We start from the raw sequence: 20,017 nt of genomic DNA on the forward strand, positions 1-20,017 counted from the left end.
CACAACTCCAGGTACAGTATTTCCCTGTGTTGAGAACAGATCATTGTAAGTCATTGTTTGCTGATGATGGCGTCATCTGGAGGCGTGGGAGGAATGTTAATCAGGTTTTCACAAAGACTCACAAGGCTCTTAATAAAGTTATTCAGTGGGGAAATAAATGGGGATTTAAACTGTCAATTGAGGAAAAATAAGTTTATGATATTTGGTTTGAAAAAGAAAATTCCTTTTGATAATCTCAGCATGTATAACTGTCCTCTTGAGAGGTTCAAGTGTTTACATTTTTGGGCTTATAGTTTGATGAGCGGTTGACCTGGAGTACAAATACTTAGGCTTCTTTCTTACTCTACATGTATGTGGAGTCTGTGTGTCAGTCTTAGTGTCAATGTCTGTTTTGAGTCTTGCACTTTCTCTGTTCCTTCCTTGTCAGTCTGTGGCTGAGTCACTTCTGTAGGTGTAGTTACTCACTCTGTGTACTGGTCCTCTGCTGGGTCCATGTCAGTGTGCGTCTGACTCTCAGTTACTTCTTTTGCCATGAAGTGGACCAGCCTGTGTTTTTGAACCTTACTTGTCTCTGCAAAATCAACCATATGAGCTGGTGAATGATGATCAAAACCAACAAAGATTCCCTTTTTGCCTTTTGGGTCTAGCTTTCTTGTGTTTTGTTCATACACCATGTACTCTGAACCAAACTTTTTCATTTTTGACAAATCTGCTCTCTTGCCAGTGAAAAGGAAACAGGGTGTTTCCCCTGTTCTCTTAAAGTAACACCTGTTTCTTATGACTGCAGCTGTCCTTACTGCATGAGGCCACAGCTCCTTAGGTAAACCTGACTCTATTAGCATGCAGTGTGCACCAGTTCCTCTCTGCAGTCCAGTTCTGATGAGGAGAGTAGGGTGCTCACCTCTCATGCTTAATGGCATTGTCCCTTAGTAGTGACTGGTGCTCTTCAGATACAAACTCTGTACCATTGTCAGATCTTAACCGTTTAACTTTACTGTATGGTGCTGTGTCTGCCAGGAACTGCTTGGTTGTGTCAACTGCCTTGTTTTTATTCCTGAGGAAGGACACATAAATGGCACCAGAATAATCATCAGTGAAAGTGATGGCATATTTGTACTCTTCTAGTGACTCTGGGGAAATAGGCCCACCCAGGTCTGTGTGTATGAGCTCTAAAGGGGCTTTGGCTCTTACCCCCGTCTCCCTGTTTCTGTTTTGAATAAATTTGCCCTGCAGACATGTTTTACATTGGTTTGGCTTACACTTTTTATCTTTGATTTTTATGCCGTTCAAAACTGTTTCAAGTTTTACTATGTCACCATAGTTGCAATGACCCATTATTTCATGCCAAGTTTTCAGATCAAAACACACATTACAGGAATCATCACTGTTTTCTTTCACAATGTCCAAATAGTACAGTCTGTGTTTTACATGTAGTAGGAAGGATCATCTTGTTGTTGTTCTTCTCAGAGTTGAATTTTGCTCCTTTTGAAGCTGCTGCCTCCACAGACAGGATGTTCTGTGGGCATCCAGGGATCAAAACAGTGTCTGTGAGCTTGACACTCACCACTCTGCCAGTGTTGTCTGTGAGTTTGATCTGGGAGTCCCCCTTCTTCAGCACGCTACCAGCGGTCCGTGTCCCATCTGCCAGCTGCATGACGTGATTCATCAGCTGGAACGTCTCAGTGAACCTGATGAAAGCTCCTTCGTTGGTCATGATGTGGGCAGAAGTACCGCTGTCCACAAGTAGTCCCTCCAGTTGTGCCCAGTAAGGTTTCCATTCACTTACCCTGAGCACAAACGTTTCTTCCTCTGCTGCATGCTTGTCTCTGGCACACAAAGCCATGTCTGTGATGGTAGTCACCTTGCTGCTCTTCTGTGCATTAGCAGCCCTAAAGCTCCATTGTGCTTTCTTATCTCTGTTTCTACAGTTTTTTGCTTTATGTCCGACTTTTTCCACAAATAAAGCATTCTCCACTGAAGTAATTCTTCTCTTTATTATCTTTAAACTTTGGCTTAGTCGCTCTGAAGTTGGCGGTCGTCACCTCATCTGTTCGTGTCCTGCTGCGGTAGAGAAGCAAACACTCAAAGCTTCACAGCCTTGAACTTGCTAAAGGTTAACATTTCTTTTGTCTGAGTGATATGCACAGAAAATGGGTTGTCTTCATTTGTTAGTCCTTTTAACACCATCACTACCAAAAGCACATCACTGGGGGTCTCTTTGGCTCTGTTCAGTACGACCACGATCTTCTCAACACATGCTCCGCCTTTATTTCATAACAGCGTGCAACCTTGCGGACAACAATACAGAGCCCAACACACGTTCAGTTTGAATTCCCAAAAAAGCATTGTGCTCTATGGGAGAATTCTTTCTGGGCCCAAGCTCCCGGGAGTTGCAGTACCTGGAGCGGCCACTAGTCGGTCTGGAGCCGGGACAGAGGAGGGTCTGCAACTGCAGCAGCCTAAAAACTGGTGGTGCATTGGTGTCATGCAGCACTTAGAGTAGAGAGAGAGGAGGCAGCTCTACAAGGAGCTAGTTGACCTTGGAACTGTAACCTTAGAAAACTTTCGCTGCAGGTCCGACCTCTATCTGAAAATATAATGTCTTTTAACGACGGTGGGGGGCAACATAGCACATCATAGTGTGCAGCCTGCTGGAATTCATAAGAAGAAGAAGAAGGTCACTTCCTGTCTCCTCTTCTGCTCCTCACGGTGGCTCATGCTCAGGTTGGCGTGAGGGATAAAACTGTGGATTTTTCAGATTCAAACTTTATTATGTTTAAACATTAAATATATTTGTCTCTGTCTACACTTCGACAGTGGCCCACTCCCTGAGCCCTTCACACCTCTGCTCCAGCCCACAGCTCTGTGGACTCATCCACCTGGCTGACTGACACTTAATGACCTTTGTTATTAAATGCAGCCCTTTGTCTTGTGGGACGGCATCATGTCTTTCTCACGTGTGAGTTTTGCAAAGCTGCCCACCCTCAAATTCTCCTGAGTAGCTGCTGTGGTCCAATAAAAAGAGTGTGAAGGAACACTTAACCAACGGCAGTAACCTCCAGAGACAAAGAAGGGGCAGCGAATGGACACATAAGAAGCTGTTTTATCAGCCAAGAATTAACCATAACTTTTAACGGAGTGACTCTGTTGATTGAAGAACTTCTAGAACTTTGTCATTTGGGGTCTATTTTCTAAGTAAAAAAAAATAAATAAATAAAAAAATAAAAAAATAAATAACAAAAAAAAAAAAAAAAATCTAAAAGAAAAAAAAAATCTGAAAAAAAGTCTTATTATTATTATTATTATTATTATTATTATTCATTTTCCATCAGCAAAGGTGAAAAAACAACACAAGAGGCAAAAAAATTAGTTGCTGGTGCAAAAATGAAAAATAAATAAATAAAAACTTTTTTTTTTTTTTTTTTTACAAAACTTTTTTTTTTTTTTTTTTTTTGAGTTGGTGCAAAAAAAACCCAAAAAACAAAACAAAACAAACAAAAAAACAAACAAACAAACCCACACACACATTTAGAAAACAGAGCCCAAATGACCTTCCTCTTTTTTTCTCCTCCTTCTCTCAGGTAGTTGAGGGAGTCACACAAGATTCTACAATCACAACTGAGCCTGTGTCTCCAGAGTCTTAACCTGCAGACGGAGACATATTTAAGTTTACTTCATTTTCAGTTTATGGACGGGACACGCTTCACACGCCACGTTTATTCATCTTAAAAGCAGAAATCACCTCGTAAGTGCCGTGTTCGTTTGGATTCGGAGACGGTCCCTCCTCCTCTGAGCCCGAGCAGATGAAATTAAACTGTGTCTCTCATTTATTTGCGAGTGAAATGTTTGGTGCCTTTGGGAGTCGCAGAATTAAATCGCCGTAATAAATAATAATAACAGGAGAGAATCGAAATGGTTTACTGTGGATCGGAAATAAACGGGTCCGTGTCGAGCGCTCCTTTCTGCAGCTTCACTTTTAATGACCTTTAAGAAGTTCAGTTTGGGTTTTTGAGAATGGACTGAAGAGAAGAGAGGGATGGAGAGAAGGAGAAGCGAAAGGGGAGAAAGGAGGATGGAGTTAAGAGAAAAAAAAGAAAGAGAAAAGCTGAAAGTGTGTGTAAGAGAGAGCGATTTCTTTTCTTTTCTTCTCGCCACTCCATTCCACTTCTCCTCTCCCTTTCCTCCCACTTGTCTTTCTTTTCCCTCTCTCCTCCCTTTCCTCACCTTCTTTTTCTTGTCCTTTTCTTTCCACTCCCATCTCTCTCTCTCTCTCTCTTTGTCCCTCCTCCTCTCTCCATCTCTCTCTCCCTTACCTGTTTCCTCTTCTCTTTCTCCCACCTAACGCTGTATCCTTCTCTCTCTTCATCTTCCTCTTTCACCTTTTCTTCTCTTTCTCTCCTCTCCCCATCACTCCCTTTCGTCTCCTTCCTTTCTTTCTCTCTTCTCTCTCTCTCTCTGTCTCTCTTCTCTCTTCTCTCTCACTCTCCTCTCTTTCTCTCCTTCTTTTCCTCCTCTCTCATCCTCTCTTCTCTCTCTTTCTCTCTCCCCCCATCTCTCTCTCCCACTTTCTCTCTCCTTTTATCACTCTCTCCTCCACTCTTCTCTCCTCTTTCTCCCACCTTGTCTCGCTCCTCCCTTTGCCCCCATCCTTCTCTCTCCTCATCTTCCTTTTTCACTTTCTCTCGTCTCTTCTCTCCTCTTCCCTCATCCCTTCCTCTTCTTAGCCTCCTTCTCTCAACTCTCTCTTTCTCTCTCTGTCCTCACCCTATCCTCTCCTTTATTTCTCTCCATCTCTCCCACCCTCTGTCGTTTCCTCGTCCACTCTCCTCTCTCTTTTTGTCCCTCCTCCTCTCATTCTCTCTTTCCTCTCCCCCATCGCTCTTTTCTCTCTCTTCTCTCTTTCTCTCTTTCTCCCCTCATCTCTTCGTCTTCCTCCCTCTTTTCCTCTCTTCCCCTTCTTCTCCTCTCTGTGCTCACCCTATCCTCTCCTTTACTTCTCTCCATCTCTCCCACCCTCCATCTCTTCCTCTCCCACTCTCCTCTCTCTTTTTGTCCCTCCTCCTCTCATTCTCTCTTTCCTCTCCCCCATCGCTCTTTTCTCTCTTTCTCTCTTTCTCCCTCATCTCTTCGCCTTCCTCCCTCTCTTCCTCTCTTCTCCTTCTCTCTCATTCTCTCTGTCCTCACCCTATCCTCTCGTTTATTTCTCTCCATCTCTCCCACCCTCCGTCTCTTCCTCTCCCACTCTCCTCTCTCTTTTTGTCCCTCCTCCTCCTCTCATTCTCTCTTTCCTCTCCCCCATCGCTCTCTCTTCTCTCTTTCTCTCCTCTCCCCTCATCCCTTCGTCTTCCTCCCTCTTTTCCTCTCTTCCCCTTCTTCTCTCTGTCCTCACCCTATCCTCTCCATCTCTCCCACCCTCCGTCTCTTCCTCTTCCACTTTTCCCTCTCTCTCTCTTTCTCTCTCTCTCTCTCTCTCCGTCCCTCTCCTCCCCCTCTCGCTCCGTCTCTCCTCGGCTCTGGGACGTCCCGCTGATGTAACTGGACATGAGTGTGATTAATGGTGCTTCTAATGCAGCGGTCAGTGCGGCGTATGAGAGCGTCTAACCGCCCGGGACCGGCCTGTGATTGGACGGTTCCGGGGCGGGGGGGGACTCTGACTCTGCGAGGCGATTGGACGACACGCGGCGCCCCTCCCTCCCCCCTCGCTCTGTATTCCACGCACGCGACTCAATCTGCAGGTTTGTCCTTATACTTTGGACCAAAACGAGAACAAATAAAGTGAAGGTTTAATCACTGAGAGCGTGTTTTTCAAGAGTATTAACCTTTTACCTGCAGAACTTTTTATTTCTATCGCTTTAAAGTTCGCTAAAGTGTTTCCTGCGATGTCAAATGTCAAAAGCAATGGCCACGTTTACATGATTTTTTTTTTAAATTCTGAATGAACTAATCTGCATTAAATGGTTCAGAATTAAAACATTCTCCTTTGAGTTTACATGAAAATAATAATTCTGAATTGAGGTTTACATGGAAAACTCATTAAATCGTCTTTATTTAATTCTGCTCAACGTCTGGGGGCGGGGAAGGTTTCTGATTGAACAGGGACACCAACGTATTTACGTCGACCGGAAGAAAACACACACTTCAGCTGCTGCCGGCTTTTTTATCATCTCAGTTTGTCGTTACTCCACGGACACAAACATGATCCAGACTTTTTCCGCAGTGGTTCCGATGATAATTGCGCAGCAGTTGGAGAATTCTCTCATCACGCTTCACGTCTGTCGGCTGAAGAGGAGAAGGGAAGAGCGCTGGAGAAGGGAGGAAGAAGACAAACTGAGTGTGAGGCTGCTCTACCTCAGCCCACTCCCACATCCCGCTCACAAATCCAAAGAGACGTGGATGAAAGTCCAAAGCCAAGACTGGAGGAGCCGGATCATCTGGATCGTGTCAGAAGGGCGACACAACGAGCATGTGCTGAATGAACGGAATTATTTTTAAGAAGAATAAACATTTACATGATCGACAGTGTTGGGGAGTAACAGATTACATGTATCGACGTTACATAATCAGAGTACTAATTATGAGTAACTGTATTCAGTTACAGTTACTGTTTCAATGAGTGGTAATAGGATTACATTTACTTTGTTGAAATAAATGGATTACACGGTGGTATTTTCCTGTTTTCACATTTTGGGCTAAACCAGGACTAAAACAAGGAATAAATCAGGTCTAAATCAGGACTAAACAATATGACACTAACAGTAGGTGGACATACTTTAAGGCAGCAGTGATCTCTTATAAAAATAATTTCTCTATCAATAATATTTTTAATCTGGTTAAGTAAAGACTGGGCTTTTTATTGTCTTTTAGCAGACAGAACATCTTATGTTCATATTCTAGTCTTTGTTTCTCTACAGTAAAACAAAAGTCTGTTCATGGAGACTTGGGCTCAACAGACAATTTGAAGAGAACAAACAAGAATTTTCAGGATGTGGTTGCTACATTCATGTCGTTTTAAAAAGCACAACAATATCAAGTAATCCAAAGTATTCAGATTATGTTACTCACTTTAAGTAATTTCATGGATTCTGTTACAAACTACATTTTGGGGTCTGTAATCTGTAATCTGTAGGGGAATACATTTTAAAAGTCACCTTCCCAACACTGATGATCGAGGAATAAATTAATTCAGCTTTAAAATTGGAATAAATCACCCACTAACACTGGACTCACGTTTAATTCCGAATAATCATTAGGAATTGTTTACATTGTCTTTGTAACGTGGAATCAATGTTTATTCAAAATTCAGTTATTTTATTTGGAATCAAAGCTCTCATGTAACTGTGGTAAATGGATCCATAATTGTCATGTTAAAGCATATAGACTTTGCTTCATACAGTAAGAGTATAAAGTAGTGGTCTAAGGGAGTGTGACGTCACTCACGGCGCTCGGCCCCAGCCAAATGAAGTTCATCAATGCAGGCGGTTATAGAAGAGAATTTGCAGTCAAGCTCCATATTTGGAATTCCGACTGTGAGTATCACAGGTGCATTTGTCTGTTATTATTGTTCATATCTTGATTGAGGGACAAAATACTAAACTTAAAACCCTTGCATGATGTAGAGCAAGTTAATACGAACATGTTAAGCCCAAAATGACAGCAGGTCTGACAGCAGCAGTTACAGAGAGAATCCAGCTCATGTTCACTTATACAGTCTATGTGTCATACAAACCAAAACCTTTTGCTGTTCCTTCATCTTTCTATTTTTCTTATGACATCACCTGCCCCCTGCTGCCCTCCCCTGTGTAGATCGGAGCGTCTGATTGGTTTATGCCTCCAGATCAAATGAAGTGTGAAATGAACAGTTTGGACCTGTGTCTGTTTAAAAGGCTCACATCAGACGAGGTCACAGGTAAAACTCCACCCCGTCCTCCTCTTCCTCAGTCTGTGCTCATCACCCACAGGGGACAGGTTCACCCTCACCGCTCATACACTACATCTCTGTTTATTTATTTATTGTATGTAACTTGTATGTAACTTTTATGAAAAAAAAAAAATATAATATATATATATATATATATATATATATATATATATATATATATAGACTTAAAAACATAAATCCTTACTCTCAGCGAGCTTGCCTATCCACAAATCTGACTCTTATTTAGCCTCGTCGTGCTTGTTTACATGAACACAGTTCCATTGGCTTTATATTCCACAGTGTGGTACTATCAAGCTCCATGGATAATGTTTCATATGGTTTTAACTTTTCATGGAATCATGCAGAAAGTGCAGTTTTGCCCGTCCAGAAAGTGGCATACTGTCCCTTTAAAATGTGAGGAGAATTGGCAAAGTATTTATTTGTAATTTGTCAGTCACAAATAGACACATCAAGAATCTCAGACTTCTGGTCATTGCGCAATCCATACTGGGAAGGATTTTCTGAAAAAGTGAGCATCAAACTGCCATGTTTGTTTTCCCAGTGGGATGCGTCTATTGACAAAGTCGATCTTTTTAAGTCTTTTGATCCATATCACTTTTGTTTGTGGTTCTGATATTGTCATATTTTAGTTTTGGGATTCGGACATCATTAATTGTGTGGTTGTCGGATCCTAACAGCGGAAAACGACTCGAGAAATTTGTTTGCGAACTTCCATAAATACAAAAGGGAATCAGATGTGTGTGACTGTAAACCTCTGTTCAAACTGTTTTCCTTCCCAACGGAATTGAAAAATAGTGAAAGGCGAAGGCGATGGGCAGGATTGATTCACAGGAAGGACCAAAAAGGAAACCTTTGATTGTCTAAATCATCCAGAGTTTGCAGCGAACATTTTGTATGTGGAGCAACAACAAAGGAAAATCCCGATCCCTCACTCAGCCTTGGTTACGAATTTAAAAAGTCTGCTCTCATGTGTTGTTGTAACTTTGTGCAAAAATATCGAAATATCAATATATCGTATCGTTTAATGTGATAATACAGTGTCTACTATACTGCTGTATCGATATATCGCCAAGAGTATTTTCTTTCTTTTTTTTTTTTTTTTTGATATTTTACTAAATTATTTTGTTACAGCTACAGTTTTGTTGCTTGTTCAGAGGAAGGAAACTCATGTATGAGACACATTTGATATTTTCACTGTTTATTTTTTCTTGAACCATATCGAATTGATTTGAAATATATTGTGTTTAATCGAAAGTGCACTGTTTCGAGTTATGTATTGTGGTTTATGTATCGAGGTATGTATCGTATCAGCAACTTCTTAACAAGAACAATCAGATATGAACCTGGTCCCCATGAGGCGTCGGTGGGTCAGTTCATCAGCACAGAAGCAGTTTATGAGGAGTCCAGATCATATGACATGATCATTATATCCACAATACAATGTGTGTATCTGTATTTGTGTGATATTGGTCACACATGAGAATGTCTGTGTTTACTAGTGTGGAACCAAAATGTCATTTTTCATTGTGTATATGTTAGTTGTGTGACTGTAGATCAGTGTGTTGTGTTTCACCAGAAAAACAAAATGGAATGGAAATAATTTTTTTGAATTTTAACGGCAAACACAGAAACTTCATTCTACTCCTTTTGAGCACCAGGTCCCAAATATATCATGTACATATCACTATTTTTGTTATTGTTTTTGAATCTTGTTGTACCTGGCTCAAACAAACAAATAAATAAATAAATAAAGAGAAAGGAACTGTTATAATTAGTGATTATCTCAAAAACTATTCATATTTTACTACACAAATGCACAGAATTATAAATAGATCATATTTTTTTTCTGAGATTTTGAGACACTCCTGTTGCTCGAGCTCCGTCCATCACAGAGTTATGACCAAAATCACATATTTGACCTTGGTTACCTTGACCTTCAAGTGACCTTGACCGGGTTCAACCTGTAACATCCAGTGTGCCCCGGTTATGTGTGTGCCAACTTGTGTGATGACTGGGTGAATATTTTAGGCCGCAGATGGTTCAGAAATCGCCGATCTTTTATAATGATGTGACCTTTCAATTGACCCGTGTGACCTCAAATGACCTCGGATGGTCACCAAACTTTTTTTTTACGGTATCGGGCACGAGGGCTTGACCCACGTACCACGTCCATAAATGGCGGAATTATCGACAGACACAGACACAGGGTGAATACAAAACCTGGTCAGCCCTTCAGGGACCAGGTAATGATACCCAGCTCTCGTTGTAACTTTGGATCGCAAACTGTTTGAAATGAACTAGTTTGGGTTTTCGTGCTCTTAAAACCAGTAAAAAACAGTAAGAGTGCCTTTAAAATGGTGATTTCCTCTTGATTTGAATGATCTTGGAGCTTTACTACAATCAGACAAGTGAAGAAACTGGGGCTGGTTTTATTGAAATATTTGTAGTAGTAACTAACAAAGCACACATACACCTACATAAAAACAAGACCGAGATCACACAAACATCACATCAGAACTGGGACTGAGCTGAGACCAAATCCTAAAACTTAACCATGACAAGATCAGGTTTAGATCAGGACAAAACTGAGTTTAAACTTGGACCAAACCAAGGCCTTATTTCACAAAACTCTTTTATTTTTACATTTTTGCCTTGTTTCTAAAGTGGCATCATTAGAGCTGTTGGTTGCCATGGTTTCCTGCAGTAAACGTCTTGTGCCTGAGGTTAACGGCTGATAAACAGGAGAGTGGAGCATGCATAAGCTAGTGTGGCTATAGTTAGTTTAGCCTATAGCCTCTTATACATATGGAGCAGGACACAACATTATACAGCCCCAGGTCCCACTCTCCTATATACATCCATGTCCAAGTAAATAACAGCACCTGAGGAAATGCACCCATGGGAGAGTTTCTGTCATCAAAAGTTACGGGATTGTAAAACTTTGTACAGAACTGTGAATAATAACAGAGCGTGGATAGAAAAACTTACCAAAAAGAAAAGCAAATAATAACACAATTTGTAATTTTACTGCAACTGACACTTTGCCGCTGGTGTCGTCCACATTCCCGGGGGGTGTGGTACTCAGTGTTGGGGAGTAACAGATTACATATACTGAATTTACATAATCAGAGTACAAATTATGAGTAACTGTATTCAGTTACAGTTTCAGTGAGTGGTAATTGGATTACAGTTACTTTGTTGAAATAAATGGATTACACAGCGGTATTTTCCTGTTTTCACATTTTGGGCTAAACCAGGACTAAAACCAGGACTAAAACCAGGACTAAAACCAGGACTAAACCAGGACTAAAACCAGGACTAACTAGAGGCACTGCTCTGTCTGAAGCATAAATATGACAAACATAATTCTTTTATTTTAATCCACTGGGGAATGATAAAGTTTTGAGTTACATCATTGGCTCCTCTGCTGATTTCTCAGCTCGGTCGCCTGTGTTCAGCCTCATGCTTTACGGTGTGTAGTTTAGTGCTGTCAAGAGATTAAAAAAAATGGAGAGATGAATTCATTATGATTACATTATTGTGGCAGATCAAAAGACTGATATATAAAAAGTAACTTTATAAAGTCATTTGTTTAACAAACTTTAACAGATGCAGTCATTTACATTCCACTGTGTTCTTTTGTCAAACTCTAAATAATTAGAAAATACAAATAAGATAAAAAATCATGTTAGAGCCCTGCACCCGCAGGACCTGACGCAGAACAGTGCAGGACAAATTATCAAAGCTCATTGTGGTGAAAGTGAACGTCCCCATTAGGGATGGGCATTTGATGAAATGTTATTGTTGTCCCCGTGTAGCAGGGGTATGTTGTATTGTCCTGAAAAAAGAACCACTTGAGTGATTTCTCACTGCTTCCTTCAGGCACAAGTTTAATACAATGAAAAGAAGGAGCGTGAAATCCCCCAAGTGGTGCGCGAAGGCATTACCAATCACCAGATCAGCGAATCCCAGGCTAAGCAGTCGATAACAGATGTGATGGATGCTACTGTGTTAAGGTTTGGCAAGAGGGACCCCAAAGCAGAGCCAGGACTCAGTCAAGTTTTAAACAGTTTATTTTACAAACAGAAGGCAGGCTGAGGAGGCAGGGAGCTGGCAGACTTCTCCAGAGGCAACGGCAGACAACCACGGAGACACCTGGGCGAAAACAGGAGCAGGTAAGTCCAAGACAACAAGCAAAACAGGTATATATATCCAAGAAGCCTGATAGAACTCTACCGAACAGGACAGAATTATCTGGCAAAGTGGTGGTGAGAAAACCAGGGCTAAATACAGAGGCTGATGAAGGAATTGATTGCAGGTGTGTCTCATCTGCTCTGGAAGAAGCCACGCCCCCTGCAACAAAACGGGGAGGGAACAAAAAAAAACAAATCCTAACATACTGTAAAATAAACGTATTAATAAACTTTTAACTGTTTTTAAGGCTTATTTAAATTTATATTTATTAATATTTATTACAAACCTTTTTACTTGTTTTTAACTTAACATGAAATCTCATAAACTGTATCACTGCCACTGGGCACAAAGCATAACATTAGGGGCATATACTACCATTCTAACCTATCACATTATTAATTGATCATCGGGAGGATTAACAATCAATTTTTGATTAATCATTAACGTTTTTATATAATAAGTATCATCATTATTATTACTATTTCTAATCTGCATAAATAAACTCAACTTTACAACATATAAACATAACGACTATTGAGCCACATCAGCTGTTTGACATTATAATGTGTTTAACTTTAATGCAGATTTGCGCAAGTCTTACAGAAACAAAACTTAAAACTGCATGACTATTTTGTATAAATTAAGTGGATAAAAGAAAAAAAAACACTCGCTATTGTGCGCTGATGTGGTTCAGTTTCTGTCGGACTAAAGGACACGACTCAGTGGAATATAAATGTTCTCTCTGTGACAGAGGATGTTGATGCTGAAGGTGAGTCTGTTCTGTGTCTGTGTCTGATGTTTTCAGAGATCAGACATGTGCAGGTTTATCACAGATGTGGGCGGGAACATGAATGAAAATTACAATTCTTTGCAGGAGCGACACTGTGTCCTAACAACACATAAAAACAGATTTTATAATAAGGCAACTCACATACAGAAACCTTAAAGTTAGAGATAAAAAATATGATTAACAATTAAAAAACATAACTATTTCTGTAATTAATTAATCGCAATTAACGCCATAATATGACGCCCCTAGTTTAGTTTTGTATATTTTAGCATGTTAGCATGTGTGTGTGTGTGTGTGTGTGTCTTCCTGCATGAAGTTGCCCCCATCAATCGCACACTTGCACAAAAACTATGTCATTTGTTTGTGCTTCGTTTGTTCTGCAGAAAGTTTTGTTTGTGCTGCTTTAGTTTTGGAGATATTAATATTATATTTTAGAGGTCAAATTGGGGTCAGCAGCCCCCAGGAAACTTCAAAATGCTCTAAAACGGCTTCAAACAGTGTCAGTTGTCTATGCTGTTTTGTGCTGCAAAAAGTTTTGTTTGTGCAGTTATGGTTCTTAAGATATTAGCAGTTTTATTTTTGGCGGGTGACGTCATCCAGCCCCTCAAAATGTTAAATAGCCTCAAAACAGGCAGAGAATTACATGACACATTTGCATTTTGTTTGTGCTGTTTTGTTTCAGCTTTAGCAAAACTCTGCAAAACTAGTGAAGATAAACGATCTCAGATTATGGAAAAGTCTGTATTATTTTATGAAATATGAATCAAAAGCACATCACTAAAAACTGATATATACTTTTCCACAGTCTGGGATCGTTTATCTTCACTAGTTTTGCAGAGTTTTGCTAAAGCCGCTGCTGTTAGTTGAGAGGAAATGACATCATATAATTTCCGCAAAAATAATAATTAATAATTTTAGAAATATACTCACACAAATAAAAATTGTCACAGCACAAACGAAATACAAACGTTTCATATCATTTTAACATTTTGAGGGGCTGGTTGACGTCATGGGCCGAAAATAAAACTGCTGATATTTTAAGAACCATAATCACACAAACATAGTAACTATCAAAATATCAATATATCGTATCGTTTAATGTGGGCTGATACAGTATCGGTATCATGGGCTGCTGTATCGATATATCGCCAAGAGTATTTTTTGGTATATTTTACTAAATTATTTTATTACAGCTACAGTTTTGATGCTTGTTCAGAGGAAGGAAACTTGTTTATGCGACACATTTGACATTTTCACAGTTTTGATGATTAAAAATGTTTGTGTTTCTTATGAACTTTGCACAAGAAGTGGATTTTTTTTAGTCTTTTAGGATCACAGCCATGATTTAGCTTTTATTTTTTATTGAACCGTATTGAATCAATTTGAAAAATATCGTACTGAATTAAAAGCTCACTGTATCGAGATATGTATCGTATCGTGGTCTATGTATCGAGATATGGATCATATCGGCAACTTCTTAAGGATACCCAACACTACAAATGATTTTGAGCATTTTAGAGCATTTTGAAGCTTCCTGGGGGCTGGCTGACCCCAACTTGACCTATAAAAGAGAATCATTAATATCTCCAAAACTAAAAAAAAAACAACACTGCAGCACAAAACAGCACAAACAATTGAGATAGTTTTTCTGTAGGTGTGCGTTTGGTTGTGTGGAAGGAAATGTGGGATTGTTTCTGTAAAGCACTTTGTGTTACATTTTTTGGATGAAAAGTGCTTTATAAATAAAGTATGATTGACTGATTCATTGATATCTCACATTTCACTTTATTATTAGATAGACAGTAAAGACAAAAGTCTGGGTAAGCAAGTTGTTTTACAGTTCACTTGGAGTCCAGTCATATTCATAGAGATATTTTTATATGCAGTAACACATTTTTGTTGTGGGTATGTGAATCCTCTGCTCTATCTGACCATCTCCTCTTCTCCTTTGACTTTCTCCTCTTCTCCTCTGACTGTTTCCTCTTCTCCTCTGACCCTCTCATCTTCTCCTCTGACCCTCTCCTCTGCTCCTCTGACCTTCTCCTCTGCTCCTCTGACCCTCTCCTCTGCTCCTCTGACCCTCTCCTCTGCTCTCTGACTCCTCTCTCTCTGACCCTCTCCTCTGCTCCTCTGCTCCTCTGACCCTCTCCTCTGCTCCTCTGACCCTCTCCTCTCCTCTCCCTCTGACCCTCTCTCTCTCCTCTGACTGTTCTCCTCTTCTCATCTGACCCTCTCCTCTGCTCCTCTGACCCTCTCTCTGCTCCTCTGACCCTCTCTCTGCTCCTCTGACCCTCTCCTCTGCTCTCTCTGACCTCTCTCCTCTCTTCTCCTCTGGTCTCCTCTGATCCTCTCCTCTTCTCCTCTGACCCTCTCCTCTCCTCATCTGACCATCTCCTCTGCTCCTCTGACCCTCTCCTCTACACCCTCTGCCTTCACATGATCTAACTCCGTTTCTTCTTTCTCCATAAATCTCCTCTTTGCTCGTCCTTTATGGCTCCTGTTTATATCCATGTATTCACTCCCCCTGCTCCTACACTAATCCATACCAGCAGCTAACATGAACTGTGCCAATAATTACCCCCTCCCCCTCCAGCGCTGCCTTTTCCCATCACATTTATCGACTTTGGTATTCTGATGGACAGACTGGGAGCTTCCGGGAGCCTAACTCAGCTCTATAACACGTGATTGACAGGTGGAGAGGATGCATTCCCGTCGCTGGCTGCTGCCACAGATTGGTTTATTATTTCCATATTGCGGCACATCTGTTCTCTCTGTTTCTGTCCACACAACACCAGGTCTTGAGTTTGAGTGACAGCTGGAGAGACAGAGCTGAGCAGATGTTCCTGCAGCTCAAATATGGAAAGTAAAGTACTGTACTTTTTTTTCCTGAATATTTCTGTGTGGGAGTTTGAGCTCGTTATTCGGCTTAAGGCTCTGCGAAGTCACAAAGGTTGAAAATGGAAGTTTCTTTTACAATGAGATGGTGTTTTATAATGAGGTACAAGTAAGAAATACAGTGTCCATGGCTTTTAGAATGGCAAGGTAGAAAAATGAAAATATATGATATGAATAAATGACCTACGTTCGCACTGTGCGTGTCAAATCTAGGCATAGTTAAGTCCTGACTAAATCCTATTTTAGTCCTGTTTGAGTCCTGGTTTTAAACCTGTTTTTAGACCTGGTTTAGGCCTGGTTTAGTTCTGGTTTAGTGGCGCAGCCCTTGCGACGTATGGGAGGACTGTCCGTTAGGTTAGGTTGCTTTATTCGCACCCGTAGGTAAATCTGCTTTGCAGATTTGGGAGGCAGGTTCCACATTTCACATTTCATTCATCCACAAAACACACATAAAATCACAATTACAAAATAAAGTATTACAGTGCTCCAGTGAAGAATGGTTTGTTCCATAAACAACCAATTAAATTCATCCATCACGCGTGTGACATACTGGACTGGGGGGACTGTCTGCGTGGTGTACTGGACTGGGGAGACTATCCACGCCGCGTACTGGACGGGGGGACAGTCCCTACGGCGTACAGGACGGGGGTTGGTCTGCTGCTTAATGTTTTTATTAATGCCAAATAAAATCTCCAGCACAAATGATGCATGATATGCTTACATACATCATTTGCATATTTTACTTTACACTCATATTTAGTTTGCGGGACTGCAGTTTATCATTCCACCCACTCACTCCCCCACACCCACTGTTGTGTAGTCCCGCTCCCGCCCGCGCCTGCAGTGAGCTTTCAAAATGTGTCCTGCGCTGCACTGTTTTGCGTTGGGTCCTATGGGTTTTGCAGGACTCTACCTGAAACCGCATAACAAATAGTAAAAGATGATGAAAGGAAATGATGACGGTGAAAATAATATTAGATAAGTATAGTGACTAAAAATGCAAAAAAAAAAAAAAAAAAAAAAGAAGAGAGAGAGAGAGAGAAAAGGAATTTAAATTGTAAATTGTCCAAAATATCAATATAAGCCGGCCTAGCGGTGTGTTTATGCTGCACTACCACATGACTTTTCTTTTATTTAATTAAATTTGTGTCAGTGTGTGTGTGATGAGCGGGCCGTTTTTTTGTATTTGTTGTGGTTGTTGCTCTATGTTTTTGTGTTTTGTTTTTATATAAATGTTATATTCTTTTGTCTTTAATATAATAATCATATTTTAAAAAAAGAAAAAATCTGACTGCAGTAGATCTGACTGCTCAACCAATGATGTTTACGTCGAAATTGGGATTCGAACCACCAACCTTCAGTGGATCACTGGACAAATGCCCTACCACCTGAACTACTGCCACTCTACTGTATGTAAGAATCCCATTTATCAGATAAGTACCTCTTTAAAAGTAAACCAGAGCTCCTTGCTGTGTTATAAGGTAATCTATGGTGTTCCCGCAGGGCTCAGTACTGGGTCCAGTCCAGTTCAGACTTTACATGCTGCTGTTAGGTAAGATCATTGACACACACATCTGTACTCAGTGAAACCAGATCAGACTGCAGGAGAAGTTATTGTGGAAATATTTTTGTAAGAACGAAATAGAGATCTTGACTCAAACAATAATCTTTGTGGGGTTTATTCCCTTGCAAGAGAAAGAGCAAAAAGAGAAGAAAGTAGATCAGGGAGAGGAAAAAGAGAGAGAGAGCACGGGTAGTCCCACGCTGGGTTTTATATGGGCAGTACAAAGGTCTGTGCACAGATCATCATGACATAAATAATGAGGGGAGGACTGGACAGTGAGGGATTGCACCTGAGAGAGGCATGCCAGTTTCAGTGGAAAAGAACCGACTGAAAGTGGAGCCAGATAATTATAACAGTAAATATGTTTAAGGACATGTTAAAATGCATTTTGCTATTACAGTAGACGAGCTCAGCGCCTGTATGAAAGACAGAAAAACCTGGATACACTCAATGATCTGCTTCTTAACCCTAAAAAACAAGCAAGGCAAGGCAAGGCAAGTTTATTTGTATAGCACAATTTGTTCACAAAGTAATTCAAAGTGCTTTACAGAATAAGAAATACATTAAAATCACAATAAAAACAAATCAAAACATAAATAATCATAAAGATTAAAATAAAAAAGAGACATAAATTAGAGAGAAGAGTGCAGAATGAAAACTTTTCAGTCATATGCACAGTGAAACAGAACGGTTTGAGCCAGGTTCCAGGTTTTAGCTGCAAACGCTGACTCCCCGTTTATTTTAGCATATGTACCTTCCATATTTGCATGTCCTGTGTGGTACCTGGCGCCTGATTGGTGGGGTGTGGTCCCGTCGCTGTTGGGAAGGTTCTGATGTTTCTCATGCCTGGTTGGAGGATTGACGTCCCGCTCCTCCAATCCCCTTCCTACACATCCCATCACCTTGTCCAATAAAAGTGCTGTGCGCCTGTTCCTCCGTGCAGCTGGATGTCAGTTTCAGTTCGCCACCGTCGTTGAAAGACGTGTGTTTGTCACATCCCTTTGCCTCTGAGAATTTTGAGACTCTAGGCTCTCGCTATTGACCTATCGTTTGTTTGTATTTGACAGTTTGGCTCAGCCCTTGGGCATTTGTATTTTCTTTGAGTTATTTAACCCAATAGAGGTATTGTTTAGTTGTATTTGGAAATTTATCGTATGTAAAACAGTTTTTTTTTGTTATTATACTTACTTACATTTACTTTATTTACATTTAAGTTTATTCTCTGAGCCACAGGAAGCCAGTGCAGAGACCTGAGCACAGGACATATGTGCTCGTACTTCCTAGTTGGAGTAAGGACCTGAGCTGCAGCATGTTCTGGATGTTCTGCAGCGTCTCACAGCTCGTTTGGAGAGACCAGTGAACAGATCATTACAGTATCTAACCTACTGGAGACAAACACATGGATAAGTCTCTCCAAGTCTGATTTAGACTTTAAACTTTAGATTGTTACTATGTTTTTTAGATGGTAAAAAGCTGCAGATGTTATTGATTTGATGTGGTTGTTAAAGTTCAAGTCTGAGTCCATTATTACCCCGAGAGGTCATTGTTCTATTAAACTCATCATACACAAGTCTTAATAAACACATTGTTCCCTCGTGCTTGTTCGTTTATGGTGCAGGGGTTGTCTTGTGAGTGAGGTTTGGGCCAGATACACAGACATACTGAATAGTTTTGAACGCTTTTGCCACGCCCTCTCTTTAGTCGACCAATCAAGACACAGTCACAATCAACACACCAAGACCAAAGCAGACTGAGTGAAGACTGCAGCGTGCACAGATGGCTCAGATGGAGTTTAGATGCTGCTCTCTGCTATGATGGAGGAGCACTCACAGAAGGGAGAGTCACGCCAATTAACTCAACTTTTTAATGTCTTTCTGTAGAAAGTTTTATGACAAATTGAAGCATTATAAGAAACAAACTGACGTGGTAACAACAGTTAGACAAACTGATCGTTCCATTAAAGGGCCATATTGAGCTTTTTTTCTGAGCTACAGTATGTTCTAATGTTGTTTCTTCATCACAAACAGACCTGGAGATGTGTTTTGGTTCATTCGCACATGTTTAACACACAAACCTGCACATTTAGGATGAGTTTTCTCTCAAACAGGAAACTCTGTTCCACCTTGTGATGTCATGTGGTAATGCAGAAAATGCTACACAAAATCGGCACAGAATAGCCCCAGATAGTATGTAGTATGTAGTAAATAGTATGTAGTATGTAGTATCCCGTATAAAGTATGCATTATGTAGTATGCAGTATGTAGTATGTAGTATGCAGTACAGTATGTAGTATGCGGTATGCAGTATGCAGTATACAGTATGCGGTATGCAGTATGTAGTATGTAGTATGCAGTACAGTATGTAGTATGCAGTATGCGGTATGCAGTATGTAGTATGTAGTATGCAGTACAGTATGTAGTATGCAGTATGCGGTATGCAGTATGCAGTATGTAGTATGCAGTATGCAGTATGCAGTATGCGGTATGTAGTATGTAGTATGCAGTACAGTATGTAGTATGCGGTATGCAGTATGCAGTATGCAGTATGTAGTATGCGGTATGCAGTATGCAGTATGCAGTATGCAGTATGCAGTATGCAGTATGCAGTATGTAGTATGCAGTATGCAGTATGCAGT

The sequence above is a fragment of the Boleophthalmus pectinirostris genome, unplaced genomic scaffold, assembly GCF_026225935.1.
Source record: "Boleophthalmus pectinirostris isolate CB_2022bp ecotype Guang Dong unplaced genomic scaffold, ASM2622593v1 HiC_scaffold_23, whole genome shotgun sequence".
Classification (NCBI taxonomy): Eukaryota; Metazoa; Chordata; class Actinopteri; order Gobiiformes; family Gobiidae; genus Boleophthalmus; species Boleophthalmus pectinirostris.